This window comes from Microtus ochrogaster (genome assembly GCF_000317375.1).
Source record: "Microtus ochrogaster isolate Prairie Vole_2 chromosome 14 unlocalized genomic scaffold, MicOch1.0 chr14_random_3, whole genome shotgun sequence".
Classification (NCBI taxonomy): domain Eukaryota; kingdom Metazoa; phylum Chordata; class Mammalia; order Rodentia; family Cricetidae; genus Microtus; species Microtus ochrogaster.
In genome coordinates this window covers 11,589,258-11,596,779 of record NW_004949098.1, presented here as the reverse complement: position 1 = coordinate 11,596,779, position 7,522 = coordinate 11,589,258, and the positions used below count along the sequence as shown (strand labels likewise).

The following is a 7,522-nucleotide window of genomic DNA, read 5'->3' as shown; positions in this document are numbered from 1 at the left end:
AGAGAGAGAGAGAGAGAGAGAGAGAGAGAGAGAGAGAGAGAGAGAGAGAGAGAGAGATTGACACTTCCCATGCTGCTGTTAGCTTATTTTTTTGAGGGCTTTTATTCCCTAGTTAATATAAAAAAATGAGGACAGCTTCTTCCTCCTAAAGAGGCCCCGGGGTGAATGCCTGAGATGGCTCAGTCCTACACTGTCTACATGCTTGGACCCAGATAGCTCTAACAACCCTCCAGGAGACTTGCCAGATCCAGGTTACCATGGAGCCCAGGATTTGTCCTTCTTTTAATGGTGTCACATATATCTTGCATTTTCCTATTGTGGTATTAATAAGGTCATGCCACTGTCTCCTTCAGTAAGCTTGCTGTTACACGTTTTCTTTCCTTTTCTTTTTTAAATTTTTGGGGCAAGAGTGGGTGGGCATACACGCACATGCACAAGCAGGCACTGTATACCTTTGGGGGTCACAGGACAACTTGCAGGAGAGGCTTCTTTCCTTCCACTGTGTAGATGCCATGGACTGAATTCAGGTCATCAGGCTTGGCAGCAAGCACCTTTACCCCCTAAGCCATCTTGCTGGCCCTTTTTTATTTTGAAATGGGATCTCTATGGAACTCTCTATGTAGTTCATGCTGGCTTGAAACACTCAGCAGTCATATTCAGCCTCCCAAGTGCTGGGAGTACAAACATACACTCATATGCCTAGTTCTGACTGGCTTTCAGATTTATGTGATGGTTGCTAGATTCACCTATATTGTTGCATGCAATCATGAATAGTTAATTCCCAGTTCCCCATCCCATTGTATGAATAGACCACAGTTTATTTATCCATTCATATATGATGATAAATGTTTGGCTATTTCCCTTTGAGAACTATTGTAATGAGAGATAGTAAAAAATCCCCAAATCTACCTGTTACAGAGGTAAAATGTGGAGAGCAGCTATGGAGCAGGTTGCTTCTGGAGGCACTGTTTCATTAGCCTCCACATCTCCGGCCTTTACGGAGGCCCAGCAGAATGTATTTGTATGAGAAGATCAAGATCAAAGAATAATTTATCACTGTGTTTTCGAGTAGTAAGATAATTGCCAAATTTTGCATTTGTTCCTTTATACGACGTTTACAGTACTTTGTGGGGACCCTGATAACACTATTGAGGACATCAGTAGTGACATGTCTGAAGCTGCTCAATGCCATGGATGGTGGGGGAACTGAAGGTGCTTGTCATGCTGATGAGAGCAAAACTGCGTCAGATGTGGACCAGCTTGCTTTGATTGAGCCAGTCTATGGGAAGGCAGCTTTCTGGTCAACCATGATGCCAGTTTTTATAGCATTTACCATGCACCAAGCCCAGCATGTGCTTTCGTTTTATTTTTAACATAGGGTCTCACTGTGAAATACAGACTGGCCTGGAGCTCACTATGCAGACCAGGCTGGCCTCAGCTCTAGGTAATCTTCACACCTCAGCTTCGTTTGAATAATTGAACGCCAGGTTCCTGACAAAGTCAACCATAAGACAGCAGCCTCCCAGATTTGGCTTCTTTCCCATCTTTATACCTCACCTAGTAGAACTAGCTTCTTTCTAGAGCCTGGCCTCTTCCAGGCCTCATGGGCCTGTCACTGTACACATCACAGTGAATCTGGGTCAGGACTTACTTCAGCCTTCTCTGCACTCTTGAAGCCTGTCACTCTCCCTGTAGCTCTGTCTGCTGCTCTCTCTGTTCAGTGACTAGGACAAGGAAAGGAAGGGAAGGCTAGATAGCATGGCGGGGGCTGTGGCACAGTGGATGTAGCCAAGAGCCCTTTGGGTTTATCCTGGTTTGTTTTTTGTTTTGTTTGTGTCTGTTTGCATGTGTTTGGGTGTGCTTGTGAGTGCAGGTGCCCATGCATGTATGTGTGACTTCACATGGAGGTTGGACAGCAGCATGGGTGCTCAGGACACTGTCTACCTTTCTGAGGTAGGGTCCCTCACTGCTCTGGAACTGGCTATGTTGACTGGCTGGCTACTAAACCCCAGAGACCTGCCTATTTCTGTGTCTCCAGCATGGGAATGGCAAGCATATACCTCTCCTGGCTTATGTTTTTTAATGTGGTTCTGGGTACTCCATGCTCATTGTGTTCTTTCTCTTAACGCATGCTATTGATGTTTTAGTCCTTTGAAACAGGCCCTTATGTAGTCTAGGCTGACTTTGAACTCTATGCAGATGGATTTTGAACTCCTGATCTCCTGCCTCCCCCTCTCAGGTGCTGAGATCAAAGGCTTATAGTACCACACCTAGTTCCGTTTAGGCGAGTCTGAGGCAGGAGCAGCGGGAAGTGCCCAGTGCAGGATAAAAGAGAAGACATCTTTCTCTAGATGTATCTGTTTAGTTTGTTACATCAGGCCTTACAAAGAAGAAAAACACAGACAAATCTGGGTTACTGTATGAAAAAAATGTGTTTCTTAGGAGAAGCAAAATGCTTGTCCTTGCAGGGTGCACTGTGCCTCTGGTCCAGGGATAAGATACTTTATCTTCCCCCCATTGGCGCCTGACACCTAAGCTGGGTGGCAAGATCACAAAAAGAGGCAATGACCAGAGCCAGACAAGCTGGCTGTACAGAGCTGGGCTGCTACCTCCCGCCCTGTCTGCCTACTCCTTCCAGAGCCATGGTTTCCCTCCCTCCTCTTTCTTCGGAGTCCTCTAATTGTTTTTTTTTTTTTTTTTTTTTGGTTTTTCGAGGCAGGGTGTCTCTGTAGCTTTGGAGCCTGTCCCGGAACTAGCTCTTGTAGACCAGGCTGGCCTCGAACTCCCAGAGATCCACCTTCCTCTGCCTCCCGAGTGCTGAGATTAAAGGCGTGCGCCACCACCGCCCGGCTCTAATTGTATTTTTAATTTCTGAGCAGGGACATGAGGGAATCTAAGGTTGCCAGAGCATCGTGGCATAGGGCAGGCAGATCCACGCCTCACTCTCTCTTCCCTGAGCTTCAGCTTACGTCCTTGTTTTCTTTTCTTTTACCAGACCAATCCAGACACATGCTAACCGTGTTAACCCGATAAATATCAGTAGGCCTGACCTTTCTCTCCAGGCCCTCCAGTCACGCTGACTCCCCAGCTCTGCCTCACTTGTGCTTAAACTGGATTAGCACTCAGTGCTGTAGGCAAAGGGCCCTGAACTTGGATTTGCTGGCAATCAAAGCAGAGATTACCTTATTTGACGTAAAGCATTTTCCACTTGAGGATAAGATTCCCCGGGGAAATCCACTGGGGCTTATACATACATGACTTTAAATTGGATTTTTAAAATAGCCTGCTAGCTGTTTGCTAGGTCATGCTTGGGTTTTTGGCCTCGATTGCTGCTGTGTCCATTTGGGGAACAGAGGCTGCCAAGACTGCAGGGCTCTAGATGCCTGGGGACTGTCCCAGGAGCCCTGGCAGTTGTTGCCATGAAACCCTCAGATCCTGGCACCAAAGTCTAAGTGTCACGTAGAGAAAATAACCACATTATTTAACTCATGTCCCCCAGAGTGCACTGCAGCCCTGGGCTGCCTCTGCTCATACTGAGTCTGAAAGAAGAGAAATCAAATGGAGGACTGTTCTCACCAAGAGCGGTCTTCAAACTTTTTGAGGATTTTTTTTTCTCTCTCAAAGTTTTATATCAATTTACTTAGTAATGGGTTTCATTAAGGCATTTTCATATGTGAATAAAATGTATTTTGATCACACGAGCCCCCTTTCTCCTTCTCTGTGCCCTTCCCATGCTCACTGATCTTCCTCTTCTCAGCTGGTCTTCTGCTCTTGTGGTTTTTGTGATGTGTGTGTGTGTGTGCGTGTGCATGTGCATGTGTGTCCCAGTGAGTTTCATTAGGGCTACGGGTGGGGCATGGGCAAGTGGTTGTTCTTAGGAAGGAACATGGACAACTTACCAGTTGTTACACACTGAAAAAAAATGTCTCTCCCTCACCCTATTAACTGTTAAGGATGGGTGGAACTTGGTGAGCTTCTCCTTGCTTCATGAGGGATTGCTGATGGGCCCGAGTTAGTGCTTGCCCTGTGTCAGCAACCACGTTTGCTGAGAGTTCACAAATGCAGTAGCCATCACCACACACTGGGGATAGTGTTCAGAAAGTCAGCCTCTTCCTCTGCCTCCTCAGCTCTTTCTGTCATGCCCTGTGTAGCATTTCCTAAGCCAAAGAAGGGGGTGATAGGAACCTCCAATTTATGACTGAGCATTCAGTGCTCACTGAGTCCAGCACAGTGACCAGATATTCATCTTATTAACAGCTGCCCATTGCAAAAAGAATCTTAGCTGAGAGCAGCACTAACTTATGGGTGTAAGCATAGTTATTTAGAAGATAATTTGACAGGCGTATCATACCCGTTACCAAGCGACAGCAGTAGCTTCTTCCCTGTAGCCTATGGCCTCTGAACCACGCATCTTTGTCCAGTTTTACAATCCCAGACAAGAACTCCTTTCCATGGAGTGGGCCTCAAATGCAATTAGAAAGCAACTGGTTACCCCACAGCAGACTTGATACCATTGCACCAGTGGGCTCCTCTCACCTAGTGGGTCCGTGCTGTGGTTCCCAGGGCCACAGCTGGATTTCAGTGTGTCCTACAGCCAGAGCATGTTGTGTCCTCAGTAGTGAGATCTCACCGCCTAGTGGAATATTGCACACCTTTTGTGGCTGAATATTCTCGCTCTTTGTATAAACTTCAGGTGATACATACAGGGCATCTCGCCCTCTTCTAGTCTTACTCTTTTATCATCAGCTCACAGCTTGAATGTCACTTTCTGAGGGGAAATGAGGGAAAGAAACGTATGGAGCTTCAGAGCAGTGTGCAGTGAATGCCTGTGTTTCCAGCAGAAGGACCAGGAGCTAAAGGGATTCCTTTGCTATATCATGGCAGGTTCTAGGGCAACATGACCTACAAGAGACTATTATGGAATAATCTTTTTGTTCAATGTGAAGATGTGTCACTCTGATTTATTTAATAAAAAGCTGAGTAGTCAATAGCAAGGCAGGATTTCCAGGCACAGAGGACGCTGGGAAAAAGAAAGGTGGAGTTGCCAGCCAGATGGAGAGGCAGCTGCATGGGCAGTACAGAGTATAAGTAACTGAGCCATGTAAAACAATGTAGATTAAAAGAGAGGGGTTTATTTAAGTTATAAAAGTGAAGGCGTAAGTCACAAACAATGCCACAGCAGTTTGGAATTATGATTAATAGGGTAGTATTTATTTAAAGGGGAAAAAACTTACAGATCACCGTCAGCCCTCTGCGCAACCAGGAAGGGAGTCTAGTAGCCGGCGGAGCAGGAAGTGAAGAGAGAGAGGAGAGGGAAGTGGCCGCTTTTTTAAAGGGACTGTGACACCACGCCCCAATGGGCTGGTATCTCAGCGGCTATAGGCTGGAGGAGCAGAAGGACCTCCCGCAACATAAAAGCTAGTTAGAAACAAGCCTAAGCTATTAGCTGAGTTTTCATAATTATATTAATTATAATCTCCTTGATATGTGAGCTGACTGGTGGGACAGAGAAAGATTCACTACATATAGTACCCAACTTCTGGCCCTGTATATTCACGTAAGGCCTAAAAAAGCTTAAAAGAAAAGTTCGGGACATGGAATCAGACACAGCTTCCTGGTGACCACGGTCTCTTGGGTAGGCTTGGTGTATGGAGACTGCCTGCCTGCTGGAACCAGCCACCAGCACCATGTGCCAGCGCCATGCACTAAGCCGAGCCATGCCAGCAGCTGACGTAGCAGTTTAAGATTTGTCTCACTCGCTCAAAGAATGCTGCAGATGCTCAGTAAAGACAGAGGCAGATGGGGAAAAAAAAACCTCTAAATAGGTTACTGTGTGTTTAAAAAAAATGTGGGCTTAAAAAAGAAAATGGGTCTAGATGGTCATAGAAAAAAAGTAGTTTATATCATGACAAGTTCCAGGGCAACCTGAGCTACAAGAGACCCTGTTTAAAAACAAAACGAAACAAACACCCAACAACAACATCAAAATATGTATAGTATAACACAATGTATAGCTAACGTTGTGGTGCAGGCCTGTAACCCTAGCTAGTAAGAGGCTGAGGCAAGAAGGTCTCAAGTTCAAGTCCTGTTTGAACTACAGAGCCAAGCCTGAGCAACCTGTTGAAACCTCATCTCAATTAGTAAGTGAATGGAGGTCTAGGGGTAAAGATCCGTGGAAGAGCACTTCCCTAGATGTTAATCCCCAGTAAAGAAAAAGCACGGGGACATGGGAAGAAATCGACCCCATTCAGGCTGTTGTGAGCTGAGGAGCAAATGAGTTCGTGCGGACTGTATGGATCACGGCAGAGTGTTCAGTAGCTGTGCGTCCACCCTGCTGCTCTCCAGGCTTGACTGCCTGAGCCTCCTGTGCTCCTCTAGCTCAGTCTTTGTTTATCTCTATGGCTTAATGATTGCTTCCTCCATCAGACCAGGAACTTCCCAGTCTTTACAACCTAAACCATCCCCGCCTCTCAAACACTCAAGAAATGTTTGTGCCTACGATAAGAAATGAACTCTCTGAAAGAAGAAATCCTAAAACCCAGCTGGGATCCAGAAAACAGACTCTCAGGCCCACAGGTCAGTCTCTCCTTCATCTGTGTTTGCTCAGTCTGTAAACTTGGCCTTTTCATGTGGTTGGTCTGACTGTTAAACAGAGAGAGACTGATGAGTTTGGAGTTCCGGGATCATGAGGATAAAGCTTTATAATCAAGTCTTTTGTAGGGGACCTCTGTCCCTATCAAGTTTTTCAAATTGTAATTCAATATTAAATGTATGCTAAAGAGGGCTATGAGGTGGATCAGAGGGAGGAGGCACTTGCAGCCAAGCCTGGCCGTCTGATTTGATCCCTGGGACCCACGAGGTAGGAGAAGAGAACAGACTCCTGCAAGTTGTCCGCCCCTTCTCACTGGAATGTGGTGCATATAAACTGTTCGTACCAGCAACAACACAAACCCGTGTAGGAAACCTCTCTTTTGCTCCACTACCAAACTCATCCATTCCCACGGAATAAAATTTAAACCTGCCTGCCAAAGCTTGCAAGGCTTTTCCCCAAGTCATTTGACCCTTTATGCCCCCCTGCAGCAGCTTGTACAAATACTTGTCACAGAAGCATTTGCCCAGTGCAAGACCCTCAGAGTCAGCCACAGAGTGGGTTTGAAATCCCCGCTCAGAGACACGGCTCTCCTTCAGTCTAGAGGGATGGCTTAGTACATAGAGAAACTTGCTACCAGGCCTGACAATCTGCATTTTATTCCCAGTATCCACATGATAGAAGGAGACAACCAATTCTTGTTAAGTTGTCCTTTGACCCCTTTTTTTTTGTTTGTTTGTTTTTATTTTTTCAAGACAGGGTTTCTCTGTGGTTTTGGAGCCTGTCCTGGAACTAGCTCTTTTTTTTTTTTTTTTTTTTTTTTAAAGGAGCTCTGGTAAAGTTTTATTAAAGGAAAACTTTTTACTTTTCACCAGTCTGTTCTGGCATGCTTCTAATAATGTCAGAATCACCTGGGTCAATGATGGCCAGTGT

General features: G+C 45.8%; 1 long non-coding RNA gene and 1 pseudogene across 1 annotated transcript in view; one reads left to right on the top strand and one right to left on the bottom strand.

The window, feature by feature from the left end:
• Positions 1 to 7,522, top strand: part of LOC113458022 — an 11,042-nt gene that overhangs the window by 952 nt on the left and 2,568 nt on the right. Inside the window, exon 2 of the long non-coding RNA XR_003378467.1 lies at positions 6,427 to 6,576. This is a non-coding gene — a long non-coding RNA (uncharacterized LOC113458022). The remainder of the gene's footprint in view (positions 1 to 6,426; positions 6,577 to 7,522) is intronic.
• LOC101993003 overlaps positions 7,425 to 7,522 on the bottom strand; it is a 2,592-nt pseudogene continuing 2,494 nt past the window's right edge.